General features: G+C 34.9%; 1 protein-coding gene across 1 annotated transcript in view; it reads left to right on the top strand.

The window, feature by feature from the left end:
- Positions 1-15,595, top strand: part of Cht7 (chitinase 7) — a 46,556-nt gene that overhangs the window by 17,206 nt on the left and 13,755 nt on the right. The window lies entirely within an intron of this gene.

Genomic DNA, 15,595 nt, shown 5'->3' with positions numbered 1-15,595 from the left:
TATAAATCACGTTAGTTGTTCCGACTAATTGACTTTCGTATTTCAATAGTTTCGATTCACTTTCTGAGAAATATTTAACGGCAATTGTCAAAGTTATTAGTCAAATGTACAGTGGCCCATAAAAGTGTTCGTACGCCCTTTAAAACAGAGTAACTTTTTTATAATTGTACCAAATGACCCGATGTTTTGTAAGCAATTAGAATCATTGGTTTATTAAATGATGTGCAAAAAAAAATTTACCAAAAATTATAAAAAGGCATTTTTTAAAACGTTTTTATTTGGGTCCTCAATGAAAATTTAAAAAATTGGTGGAAAAACGAAAACGACCGCGTTTGAATTTTTAATTGGTGCGTTAAGTGGTTAATGGCCCAAATAAAAAAGTTTTAAGAAATGCCTTTTCTATTTTTGCACGTAATTTTGTAAATTATAATTTTTGGAAAATTTCTTTTGCACATCATTTAGTAAATCACTGCTTCTAATTGCTTGCAAAAACATCAGGTCGTTTGGTACAATTATAAAAAAATTATTCTGTTTTAAAGGGCGTACGAACACTTTTGTGGGCCACTGTATATGTTAAAAAAAAGTATAATAATTGTATGCGTTGAAGAAATGAATGAATATTATTTAGAAACGACATAATTATCGTATGCATTGGCGAAATAAGTCGTTGATAATGAAAGAAGGATATTATAGAGGTCACGATAATTACGAAGGTCATGGACCTCTGAAATATTCGAAGCTTTCTCATGTTCACATACAGCAGATCCAAAAAGTATGTAAACTGCATTTTCGATTCACGAAAAATTCTCGAAACTTAAATTGTGATAATATCGTAAAAACAAATAGTACAACCACAAGCTTGATCTTTTTTTAAACGACAAACCTCGATAAAACGACTAAAAAATCGGACATCATTTTCAAGATGTCGCAAAGACGAAGCTTCAATCTTATTCTTCAAAATTTTTCAAAGTTTCCACAAACGTTGAAATGTATAGTTAAATAAATGAAAACTTTCAACGGTTAATTTCTATTATCTCTTTACTGAAAAAAACGTATATTCATTTATATATTTTACTGCATTAAAAAACATATTGTACTCGCCAGAAAAAAACCAACGTTATCAAAAGAGTGCAACACCTGTTCGATTGAGAATGAACGAAAAGAATTTCTGCGAAGTCGGTTTACAACCGCATAAAACAACTGGATAAATCGGAACGAGTTCTGTAAACATTCCTCGACGGAAATTATAGTGAAATAGAGAGCAAAATTATGACTGGAGTGTCGAACGTAGTTTATTATGTGGTCCAGTAAGTTCTTACCGTTTCCTGCACAGCGCCATTATTATCGTTCTTTTTTAGAACAGAATCTTGTTTAGAGGGTCTGCGGTCTTTCAGAATGTGTTGTACGCATACAACCAACCGCGAAAATCTACACAGGCACAGTTCTTAACACTTTACCCACCGGAAGCCTATTAATAGGATTTTCAGTAACTGTGCTGTATCGAAAGAAAGCATAGAAATTTTCTTTTATATTGCTATCTTAAATGAAACTATTAGATGACGTTATTAAGGGTGACTTGTTAGCTCATAATGAAAATTGCTATTGAAGATTCCATTAAAAAGTGTTTAGCCATGTACCATAGATGTTTAAAAATAACGTAATAATCACCGGTCGGTAATGTGTTAAATTACAAAAATTGAAAAGAATTTCAATATTGCACCTTTTAGATTATCTTGAATAATTCTTCAATTAAAATCGGTCACATTAAAATTGATGGCACTGTTTCTCATACTTGTGTTTGGCCGAAAATCAGAAACATTACTAATTTGTAACAAACTTTTTATTCTTGCAGCAATGAATTTAACCTAAAGTAATTCTTTCAACGTTTGACAAGCAATAAGATTGATTAGAAAGATTATTTTTTCACCAACTTTTCCGTTTTACTGTTGCACTAACCGAACCAAATTTGTGAAAGACAACAGCAGTTCAAGCATGAATTGCTTCAGCAAATTAAAGACAGTGTATGTTAGATTCGACGGAATTACGTGTTTATTTTCCTCTTGAAATTTAGCCGAACTATAAACGCGTGAAGATTCACGATCTAGCACGAGCCCGTTCGATGGAACACTTTTGCAACCGCGGTCGGATCATGCGGATCTGAAATTATAAGGACTCTCGTAAGTCTTATGCTTTTCCTATCTTCCAGTTACACAACTGTTCCTGTCCTCTTCGCGTCTTCGGATTTTTCTCACATTTGTCAGGCCTGTTTCAGGATTTTGCAACAGGTTACCGCATCCACAGTAACTCGAGATCGAGATCGGTGCACCTGATGCACGAAGCAGGCGCCCGCCTGCGTATTCATTTGACTCGAACCGATGCAAGGATCTCTTAGCAATCGCTCGTTTACGATTTCTTCTCCGAATTGCGACTTCTCCTTTGAAAAACTCTGCCGTTCCTATGCGTGGAGTTTCAGCATAGCTCACAGGCTGCGTCCCACTTTACAAGCATCCGTTTGTTACACTGGTGTGTACGCTACTGTATATGTATACTAAGGAGCATAACTGATTCCACACACTTTAAATCGGAACATTTTTATGAATGGACCGAACGACTTCCATTTCTCTGTAAGGCTAGAAGAATTAGTTTAGTAAATGATGTGTAAAAAATATGTTGAAAAAATGCATTTGGACGGATTGTGAAAAACAATGGTAAAAATTGATTTTTACAACTTTTTTATAGCTGGGCCAATAACGAAAATTCAAAAGATGTGTTTGATCAACTGGTACAAATTGTATTGGCTCTGAAATTTTCATTGAAATTTTGTTAATTGGTTTGCGAATTATAAACGATCAAAAGTGGTAATTTCTAGTGTACCATAAAGTGGCAAGTTTTACCATTTTTGATCGTTTATAACTCGTGAACCAATTTCAATCTGATTTTCAGAGCGTATACAATTTATACCAGTTGACAGAACACATTTCTTAAATTTTCGATATTGGGCCAGTTAAAAATGTTCTAAAAATCACTATTGTTTTTCACAATTCCGTCCAAATGCATTTTTTCATCATATTTTTTACACTTCATTTACTAAACTAATTCTTCTAGCCTTACAGAGAAATTGAAGTCGTTTGGTCCATTCATATAAAAGTTGTTCTGATTTAAAGTGTGCGGAATCAGTTATGAAACAAACGATCCAATGTCAATCTCTGATCATGATTACTCTAAAACATTAAACATAGTCAACCTGGAAACATTATCTAATCGAAGAAGTATCCGACCAGAGCTTTACTTTTAATTTGATAAATAATATAAATTGTCCCGCACTCTCCTGAGGCAAATTAATTTCTACGTACCTGAACCTGTTTCGAGAATGAGAGCAGGATATACATATGGAGTAATAAATCCTTTAAATCGCATTATTGCAAGCTCAAACATTCTGTATAATAAAATTGATTTTTTTAATGGCATTCAAAAGGAAGTTACGCAATATTATTAGTTAATATCGTACCTGTATTTGTTTAGTTTGCACTTGTCCCTTTTTATGTAAATTTCAGGTTAAGACTTTCTCTTTTTGTTTTTATCAGTTCTACTGTAAACATTTGTATATAAAAAGGACCTCGGGATCCGTATATAATAATAATAATAATAAAAGAAACTTCGCTAACTCGCGGAGAGGGTTGAAATTGCTACGGTCCGCTTTTGTACATCATTGTCTCGACTTGTGAAATTCGAAACAACCCAGCATGTTAGCCAGCGCAAATCTGACTACGATTATCTTTGCATCCTTCCCTCGGACAGCCAAGTTACTATCGTCGCGCTGATGTCTCTTTAAATAGTGAAACCGATTGATATAAAACATAGCGTGAACGATAGAGTCGTTCCTGTCCGGGATTTATACTTGAGAAAGTGGCCTTGACCAACCGGTTGAATTTGATCCGACTATTGTATCTGTCGGAAGCGGAGATTGTTTAGGTTGTATTGCGCGAGACCGATCGAGAACTTCGCGAATTCTACCGGGTTGCATTTTCGAGCAAATTCTTTCAAGCATATTCTGACAGGACTCTTTTCTGTGGCGCACACGATTAGTGGCTCGGAAGATGAAGCTGGACTAGTTCCCGCGGAACGAATCAAAACGGAACGGGAGCAAGAAAGGAGGCGAAAAGGGTAAACGCAGCACAGAATACAGGACATGGTGAAAAAGAAAGCTAAACTCGGTCTCACGATACTTTACGGTACCTTTCTCCCGACGACGCTACGATAAAGGCTCCTCTCTCTGCCCGCCTCTTGCCCGTTCCACTATAGTCGTCGCTGTTCCACCGCTACAGTTGTCGCTGTCCCGTTCGCGTGAGCTTCCAGGCGTGGCTGAACCGTATGGACGCGGAGTTACGCGGCTGTCACGATTTTTTACGCATCGGCAAACGAATTGATCGAGGAGAAATAGGGCTTTTTACGCGTCCCCTCCACCCATCTGTTACGATCGGTATGATGTTCTTTCATTTCCGTATTGTTTCACTGATCGGAATCGTGCAGCCGGCTTGTGGCATAAGCCCTGTCGCTGCTCACAGTCGGTTCAAAACGTTATCAATTTATCGAAGATAGAAAGTAGGCGGTGGCTCGCGAAAATATTCGAAATCCGAAAAGAATATTATGTACTAGAGGGGAGTTGTTGCTCGCTCGCTTTGCGAAATTAACTAACTGGCGAATGTTTATAATGTCGATAATGCAAACAGACGTCGATAATGTAAATTTCTATTGAAATATTGATTAAAAGATGCGACGTTCTATTGAAATATTGATTAAAAGCTACGACGTTCGTTTTTTTGTTGTACTGAAATATGATTCTAAAAGCAGTTTTAGTTTTTCCCGAATTTTCCATTTTTCCGTGATACTTTTCCAATTTTTCTTATCCTATAACCTAGTTCGGACTAATACGAACATTTTAAAAAAAGAATTAGCCAAATCGGTCCACCGGTCTCAAGTGATGCGCTTACCGACGAACAGCATTTGATATTTATTTATATAGATTCCTGCTAGTATGTGGATACAAGCATCGAGATTGTACAGGGTGGGTCATCACTAGACTGCGGATCTTTATACAATTTATAGTAAAATTGAGTAGATGAAATTCAAAATTGTTGAAATATTTAAAAAATTGATGATGTCAATACATATATGATTTCTCCTCTATTAACATTCAATTTAGTTTCGATTTCTTGCAATCGATACAGACAATTTTGATTTTGCATAAAGATCCGCAGTCTAGTCATCACATATATATAATTACCACTTCGATTTACATGACTATTATTATTCGTAGCGGAAAATAGTTCACGTACAGAGTTGGGCAAAAATTTAATCAACCATTGACGAGTAACTTCGTCAATCGATTGAATTAATCTCTGATTTTTCGACGATTTCTTCTTTCAATCAACGATTCACGAGTAACTTCATCAATCGATTGAATCAATCGTCGATTTTTCAATGATTACCTTTTTTAATCATACACATTAACACGTTCTGTGCCACGTGTACCACCGGTAGTACACGTTAAACGTGATCTTCAACGTGTTAATCAATCAATCTTGATCAAAATGTTAATCGATTAATGCCCAACTCTGTTCACGTGGGGTTGAATGGTATCAGGAGAGGCACATTCTGCACTTAATAGCTTTCTTGTAGGTGATTTTCAATGGCGCGGATAAAAATTACATACTTATTATTATTTGACTTTCGGTGCGCGTTGTTTAAGCCACAGTCAGCTGGGTGCCCGAGCACAAACCCACCCACACACGTACATATGTGGTCGAAAAACAGAGGACGATGATCCCGACACCCACGCGAGCTTCTCCCTTACTTGGTTCACCTGCTACAATTTTTTCACAGCTGTTAACGTTTTAATAGTGGACGTTCATTCTATTCTATTTACCTATTAACCAAGTTCTATTAAATATTATTCTATTAACCCTCCTCATCCGTCCCTCGTGTCAGTTTGACACAGTTTTCGCAAGATAAGTTATACTGTTCGGTTACTTGTAGATAAGTTTGCCCGAAACTTCGTGCTTTTATTTTTTTAATACGAAACACATAACCGAGAAAACTGTTAACTCGTCGATAGACTGCGGATTTTGTGCATTTCAAAATAACAAAACGGGGTACGTACAATTTAAAACAGTGGAGGTATTGAAAAGGTCATCAGTGTATTAGTTGCACCTTAATAAGATGAGTAAAAGAAGGATGAATTTGTTATTTGACTCCTGTGTCTTGCAATCAATGCAAATATTTTGTATTTTGCGTAAAGATCCGCGGTCAACTCATCAATTTGAATGGAAGAACATCGGAAAATAACTGTTTAGTTGTGATGTCATCGATCTTTTACTACAGTGTCAATTTGACACCGAGGGACACATTCAGTTCGTGAAATGAGAAATGAAGAAATATTTTTAAAAATTATGCAGTATAAAATACATTCCTGAATCTCATATTTGAATTTCAGTATACATGATATCTCTAGATAAATGAAAATAGGTAATTAAAATCGGGATTTTTCAGTTAAATTTTTTGCCATTACGTATTACTGGTACTTTGGGATTATCCCGTCGACCGTTTTCGCCAAACACGAAATTATTATTATATTATTATTAAATTATTTATTTTGGAACTTGCTTTTCATTATTCTGGCGCGAGAGGTCGACAAGATAATCCCAAAGTACCGTACTACCTAGTAAGTATGTACCGAAACTAAAGTATATAACTCTGGCAAATACAATTCGCACTGCATACACAAATAATAATAATAATCTGAAATTATTGAACATGTAGCATAAGAGATTTAAAAAGCTGAATCGGAAGAGAAGAAGAAGAAACGTGTTCGCTTAGAAAAGGAAATATTCATCGGCACAGAACAAAGACTCGACGAAGTGTGTCACACAGAAACGATTAAGAGAATGTAACGCAAGATAAAATTGCACGTTGAGAAATCTACCGTGACGATGTTAAAGCACGACATCTTCCGGTAATATGCAGATCAACGATTGCATGTGTTCGGCCTCTGCGCAAGAAGGGAATTGTCTCGATAGTCCTAAGCGCGGCTACCCTGAACAACTCTTCTTTCCCTCGCAGGTCATGCACCTGCTTCCATCGATCACATATTTTCACAGCCGATAATCATTATTCTGACAAAGATTTTACTTTAACGGGGTAGACGCCTTTTTCCAGTGCTGCGAGGGTGCGGGATTCGCATTCTCATTTCTCGATAATACAAAAATAAATTAATTTCGTGCTATAATAATTTTAATAAATCGTAAACGATATATTATGATATTTTTTAATTCTTCTAATGTCGTCACTATATTTTTGATTTCACTTCATTCTTTATGCAGAATAATACTTTTCCACTGGAACTGCAACAAACTGCAACGAAAAATGGGATTTTTCAGTAGTAAAAATCGCTAGATAAAAGATAAAAGCTATTGCCATAGCTACATGCTGCCGAATAATGCAAATTACGCCTCGTAAACAAAAAATAGGACTTTTGAGGGCGATAGCGCCCTAGATCGATCTTTTATCTAGCGTTTTTGACCACTGAACAACCCTATTTTTGTATTATCTTGAAATGAGAACGCGAATCCCGCGCCATTGCTATCCTAGAAACGAGTCTACCGCTTTAAGAGGAAAATGATAGAGAGTAGACAGTAATTATTTAAATAGGTGTGCTCGCGTTTATAATATCGCGCCGGTAACGAGACGAAAAGTTACGAAATCGTGTAGAATAATGTTTGACGTAATGGAAGAAAGGAAAATGATGAGCGCGAAAGACAAAAGGAAAAAGTGGGAGCACGTATTGCGACCGCCATCAATCGACTATATAATCGGCTGAATAATTACGTTCTCCCCTTAATAGGCAATCTGGAGAATCGATTTCTCTAGTCGCAAAGAGTCGGCAATTAGACGTTCGTTCGCGACAGCTAGCGATATTACAGTGGTTCGTCGAAAATCTGGAACACCGATCATTGGTGAAATTTTCACGGATGGTCGATCTCGATCTAGTCGACCGAACGTAGAACTATTTCTGACGTAGGACGTGAACTATTACCGAAATCGATTCGTTATTCGTTTCTTGCTTCGGCCTTCGCTAATCCACTTTGAGAACAAGAAAATGTAAAGAAATCTTGTTCGGAGATTAGATACGTTTAGTGGAAAAATGTATCTGACGTGAAACGTTCATTTAGGGCAGTGGTTGGAAACTGCGGCTCTTTGGTGATACTCTAATCGTTATACTGCTGATATTTGACTCTTTTGGCTGACAAGTAGGCTGTGGATCTTTATGCATTTATAAAGAAATTAGTTGGGCGAAATATAAAACAATAATATACATACATAGATTAGAAAAAATCTGAGAATAACGTAATGTTGTTTTTAACATAACAAAGTCATTAAGGGATGAAATAATATAATTTTGCTATATCAACACTAACCTCTTGACCGGTTTCACATTTCTTATATCATAATCATTGAAATTACACACACACAAAGCTGTTTCCATTCTAAATTATTAAATAAGTTAAATGTTGTTATAAAAATTGATAGCAATCTGAAGAAATTCATGCTTTGTCTCTTGTAATTTTTATAAAACGGCATATTCACTTTTGTGTTCGGTACGGTTAGTGTTAAAGAATGCTCCAACAATCTATATAAGTGATTCCACGATACTGAGCACTGCGCTCACGTTTTAAAGCATTATCGAGAGGTTTCATTCCCTTTCTAACAGGAATGTTGGATGTTGTAATCTAGATAAATCATGGCTGCGTCTAGAAAACGCTGGAAATCATTGTCATATCGAGTTACAGACGCTCGACTGACTGGATAACACGAGAAGTCGTGCAGCGCTGTAAAAGAAGGCGCACTAAAAGCGCTGCATAGAAATCTTTCTTGCTCTCTTTCTCTTTCCGTTGGCTCGGCACGTGCCCTCTTTCTCCGACTTTGCACGCCTCCGCATAAATAGTAGTCTAGCATGCGCTGCATAACAGCGCGCTCACCTCGGTTAGGTGAATTCAACAGAATTCGCTGTTTTGCCTGCGTTTAATTCGGTGACAATCGAGTAGAATTTTAACGTTATCATCACCTACAGCTTCGCCATTACCGAAATAAATTTTATGAACAATAATTGTCGAGATAATATATTTTTCTAGCTAAACGTCATCTGCTATAATTATATATTAAACAAATAAAATCGCGATTATTGTCGAACAGCCTGTGTTCTGCACGAACAACTATCGCATACCGACATTATTTTTTTATGACTGCGTCTACCGCGCCTACCGGCCGAGAGTACAAACGAAAAGGCGAACGTAGAGAAGGACAGCATGTAAATACGGATCGGACGACCGAAGCGTATCGGTGTGAACCACTGCTAATCCAAGTAATCGAATGTACAAAACTTCTTTATTTTTCATTACTTTTTATGGGACTTTCACCAACTTATTTCTGACATTTTTCTGATTAAAATAACACTAAACACGATATAATTTCCACTGTATTTAGTGGTTTACAGTTGAAATGATATCGTGTTTGGTGTTATTTTGATCAGGAAAATGCCAGAAATAAGTTGGCGCAAGTCACATAAAAAAATAATGAAAAATAAATTAGTTTTGTCATTGGATTAGTAGTGGTTCACACGTGGGGAATAGCGTCGTGGAAGGAGAATGTAGTGTGGGAGGACAAATACTATCAAGATTGACAAAAAGTATTATTTTCAAACGAATCAAAATGGGTGTGTGGTTGTTGAACTGGAGAATAGTTTAAAGGAATTCTTATAATAAATTTAATATTAGAGTAATTCTAATAAAAAACTAAATTAATTTGCAGTGTTTCAAATTTAAATTACTTTTAAAAGAATTGGAAAATCTAATTTAAAGGAATTCTCCTAATAAATTTAATCTTAGAGGAACTGTAATAATTAGACTCCGGATTGTATGCATTTATAACAAAAATGAGTAGATGTAATTTAAAACAGTGAACAGGTTAAAAAACATTAAGAGTATTAATATACATATTATTTTCACTACATTAAAATTATGAATGAAAAATATAAATTGATATATCCGGAGTCCAGTAATAATCAATCAAGTTCAAACGTAATTTGAGAAGGATCCCGAATTTTTTCGGCGAAGATTTGAAACCGCAATGCGTTACACTCGCTGTAGAACGCAAAGGTGTTCAACCCAGTTCCATCGCGGAATTGCGAGAACGATCGTTTGCCCCGAAGAAAAGTCTAAAATTTCAAGGTCACGCTCCGGCTGTAAAATTTGTAAACGATGCGTGTTCCAGGCCGTTTTAAAAAGAAAGAGCGAATGCAAGCCTGCACGTCGTCGCATGCTTTCTCAACCAGAGTCGAGCGAAATATATGCGAGTATCCGAACGCGTTGCAACAGCGTAAACGTTATATTACCTACCGAATCAACGCTGCCCTGATTCGGAAAGGGAGGAGTGTCTATTATTTCTGCGTGGCATAATCAGTGCAAATTAAGATGACAGTTCAAGGTCAGCGATCAGAAGTTACTCCAGTCGCGATTTCAACTTTCATCGTTACGCTGGACTGCTTTTATGCACCGAAAACAAAAAGACTCGAACGGACTGGAAAGTTTCGCGAAAAGATAGGAAATAGAACGTGTGGGCAACAACATGGCGGAGGTGACCTATAGGGGTGACCTTGAACGGATATTTAAACTTATCCAAACAACAAATGAACATTTTTAAACGACGAGGTGTGTGACCTTGCGTATTTAAAAATTATCATAATTTGAATATATTTAAACCTCCTGTGTGTACTTCATACTAGCTTTTGTAATTGTTTATAATGATTTATAGTTACTGTTTCATGTATGTATGTATATTGTTCTTGATTTCAAACAAAAATAAAGAGAATTAACTATGAATCATTTGTTTCCAATAACAATTCTGGTTACTATAGTTGTCTTTGTACAGGTCGACGTAACTTGTGAAAATGATTAGAAATAATTGTAAACGATACTTGGAAAAAATTGAGTACATATTCACTTTTAAGTGTATGCACTTATCTTCAGTATTGTATTTATATTTTTTATGGTGTACATATTTCGCCTCGTAAAGGAACGTGAAAAACATGGAATAAAATTGTTGCACCGTTTTCGAAAGCAAACTCGAGGATTTGACCTACTTCACGCGTCTATTCACCATTGACATTTTTTTAGAAAGACTTAGACTGGCAAGTATTCCAAAAAGTTGACTATGAACTTTCACTCGCGGCGTATGACAGCTCACGCTATGCACGGAGAGTACTATGAATCATTAACAACGGAGAAATGAAATAAGAACTAATCGGGACGCAGAAGTATATCTAGATAATAGAACAATAAATTTTCCAGTCCTATACTTGAATAAAGATCGTACTTTTGGCTGATAAATTAAACAATTTTATGCATTATAAATATTATAATAAGTATTCGCTTATATAATTAGACAAAAGAAATAGAAATTTATTTTCTTTCTTAATATGTTTCATAGGTTGAAAATAATATAACAGTATTTTAAAATTTTTCCAATGTTTTTACTGCTTTAAATTGCACCCACGCATTTTTGTAATAAATGCATAAAAATTCTTTGTCTATTTTATAATAATCTTTCAATCTGGAAGAGCAAGTTTCTCTATTATCTGAACAACATCTTTTGTTATCTGTCTCGAATCTGCGCCATTTCGACGAAATAAAACCCGCGGAAGATATTATGCAGCTATTTTTTATCTAATCCAGAGATTTTTCCCATTCACTCTCCTCTCTCTCTGTTTTTTTGCCTGGTTCACATAATTTATATCTTGTCCTTCTGTTTCGAGTATGCTTACTCTTGCAATATATTACTCGACGTCCTACTTTTACCGTTGCACTTCTTTTAATTTCCTCTTTTCCTTGTTTTTCAAGCCTTCTTGCCAATCTAAACAGTTTCAGCTAAAAAGATATTACGTATTCAAACCTGATATCTACTTTATGATTCAAAAGAGTTGTGAAATACTTCCAATTAGACCGCGGATTTAATTAATTAATTCTGAGAATAATTAATTCCACGATACAGAAGCTGGCAAATAATTATTTCTTCTGTTAATAATTTTACAGAGTTGGAAACAACAGAGTTTCTCATTTAACAAAATGTTTCTCATTTGATCTAATCATTTTTGTCATGCAAGCATAAAATTCGAGCCGAGATCAAATTACTACAGTGGTGGGGATAATTCTTTTTGTATTCATCGTGTACGATCTTTTTGCGACTATAGAGGACTTACTGAAAATTTTTTAGACATCCTGTATGCAAATGCATTGGTCAGACGCGAGAATGCTCCCTTCGGAAAGAATACGCTCGCGGTTTTGTACCTTAATCTTCACGCATCGCGTTAATTAGTAGGCAGCGATAATAATGAAGCAAGTAAAAAGTATAACGTGGAATATAATCACAAACATAATAAAGAGTCTCATCAGCGTAATTGCGATGCACATGACAATGGAGTGAAAATACGGTAGAAAAAAAGAGACCGTTTCTACGGCGAGAATGCAATCGGGATTTCAATCTCTTTTCAAGTATTTTCTCTATATCGTGGAAAGATTGTGAAAGATTCGTCCTAAGCTCCCAGCAAAGTGGAACGTTTCAGATCGAGATGGTTTCTTAGGATACTTTGCAATAGTGATTTTCATAATGACAATCGGCCGATGATTAAACGGCAAGAATCCACACAAAAGATCCAATATAATATGTACGTCGAGTTTATATCTGTTCCAAGCCCTTTGTTTGCGTTTCTATTGCACAATGTTAAATTTACATTCATTCAAATTCTTTCCATTGATATTAATATGTTATCTGTCAGAGTAGTACTCGCAACAGACGCACAAAGATGTTCCAAACAATTTATTTAACACTAGATTTACGGGACTCGTCAAAAAATGACGGATTCTATAATATTCTTAATTTGCAAACTTAGTTTACTAAGATTGTAAAGATGCTTCCCCGAGGAATTATTTGCCAAATTTATTTCTTTGGCTATACAGGGTGCCCCACGTAACACTTTTCACGATTTTTCAAGTACTTGCGATAATCTGACAAAAAAATATTTTCAACAAAAGTTGATCAGTTTTCGATTGGCTATACATTGCAATAAAACAAGTTCGAAATTTTATAGCCCGTTCTTAAGGGGTTCCTATTAAAATATAATACAAATAAAATTCTGTTTCATTAAATTTTATATGCGCGAAAAACAATTTATTTAATTTCGAAGATTAATTTCGTAAAAAATCGAAGTTAAATGAAAAAGTGTATTGTCTCCTTTCAACCCCTTAAAAACTCGAAAATAATATAACAGTATTCCTAAATTCTTCTCATGAATTTTTATTTCTTTATTCGATCTATGAATTTTTGTCATAAATGCACAAAATCCGTAGTCTAGTTATCGAAAAGAGATACCCGAGAAAGTTCGACGTAACACTGTCCGCAACACGAGAAAATAAAACCAAGAAACTAGAGTTTCAGTCACGGGTTTTAGACAATCCAGCTTATCACACCATTGCATTTTACGTTTCTATTTATGTCAACAATACTTTCCCTTCATCACTGCGATAAGTGTCACGAGAACGTGAGCAAATGCCTGTCTAGATCTCTCCATTGTGTCCTAATTGCGATAAAACAGCGGTAGGCTGTATTAAAAACTACCTGACAGAGTTTCGTGGAACGTAATTATCCAATTTCAATTTCTATTTTCGGTTAATTAGATTCCCCGCGGCTCTGAAACGAGAAGTATCCTCCTTTATCCATGAATGACTTTGAAAGTGAAATCAACTGCACCGAGAACACGGAATACTCGGATTTCACGAAAGTCCGAGGTGTCCAGGTTCAAGGAGAAATAAGAAAACCGCGAACGGTGAAATATGGAAATATAACCTCTTAAGAGGATATTCTTGTTTTTCATTTTCATAAAATCGATTTTTCGTTTTTTGCATTTTCTCGAACAAGTGTTGTAGAATATGTGTGCATCAGGATTTATTTGAATCCGTAAAATTAACGTAACTATAAGCATAAGCGTTTGAAGAATGCAACACGCGTTGCAAGATAGTGATATCAATTTTTTCGAAACGGCTACAGCGATATCTGAAGTTCTAGTTGACTGATTGACTTGAAATTTTGAGAGAATCTTCAACATTTCTTATTCGTTCATCGAACTAAAGCTCGAAAATAACAAAAAAATTGTTAATTCGACTTCAAAATGCCGTCATTTTGTAAACAATCCAGATCTGGATTATATTTTGATTCGATATTCATATAGTTTAGTCTGTCAATTTTGAAATTTTACGTATTTATTTTTATTGTAAATGCATAAACCTGCAGTTAACTGATGACGTTTGATCCCCGATTCTTCTTAATAATATTAAATACAAAGTTATTAATAAGACTTGTTGAGAACCGCTTGATTAAAGTATTGATCTACAAAGTAAATACGTTTACTTGTGTGTTCGTAATTCTAATCTCTGCTATTTACTTTCTAACATCTTCGATATCTCGCAAAGTTTTAATTTAGCACATCCATTGAGAACTCGTTATGATGCGATGATAGAGTGATTAGTAGAAAGTACGTAGACTTTGTTTCTTCCATTGGAATTTGGCACAGCATTGCTCTTGCTGCATTATTGGGACGATTAAAACGAAGAACGAACAGGATTTAATTAACTTTTTCGCATAGTTGAATGAAATTCGTTTCTCCGGCATAAAATGGAGGACGTTTTCGGAAACTTTCATTGTTACGGAAAGTAGTTAACGAAAAGATGTTATGATCGTTTTCGATTGTGCTACATACATTTTTGTAACACATCTATACATTTATACTTAATTTCATCATACACCAGAGTTGGGCTTTGATTTAAAAAAATAAACAATTACAAATAAAATTTACATTTCATTTGCAAATGATGATTAAATTTTTTATTTAACGATGAATAATATTTATTATTAATGCTTATTTACTGACTGTGACGTGTGCTCGACGCGTTGTGCCGAATAAATAATAAACAATTAAATGATAATTAATAAACAACAATTAAAATTGTTCTTGTAAATAAGAAATAGATTTTATTGTATCAAATAATTTGATTAGATGTATATAAATAATAAGTAATTATTTTTGCCTTCTATTTAAACTTCCAAATAACAAGAAACTTTTTTATTCAAATAATCAGTTACATGAAAACATTTACTTAAATGATGCCCAACTCTGTTGTAGACGAACAGTTAATGAACTCTAACGAATTAGTTAAATTAATCATTTCGTAAAATAACTTTTTTGTATAATATTCCAATGTGTAATACGAGATCGGAAATTTAGTGTGGAAATACTGTTTGGGCCCACTATGTACATACATATTTTATTTAAATACTTCCGAATGTGAAATGTTCATATGTATTATGAAATAAGATACGTCACAGATTTTTGTACAGCTATTTGCACTAATAAAATCAAATAAATAACATCTCAAAGTGAAACAAAAATATTGTTGCTTTCAACTCTGATTTTCATCATATTCTGTTTTAT

Source organism: Lasioglossum baleicum, chromosome 6 (genome assembly GCF_051020765.1).
Source record: "Lasioglossum baleicum chromosome 6, iyLasBale1, whole genome shotgun sequence".
Lineage (NCBI taxonomy): Eukaryota > Metazoa > Arthropoda > Insecta > Hymenoptera > Halictidae > Lasioglossum > Lasioglossum baleicum.
Note: the sequence above shows the minus strand (reverse complement) of the source record. Positions and strands in the feature narration are given on the sequence as shown.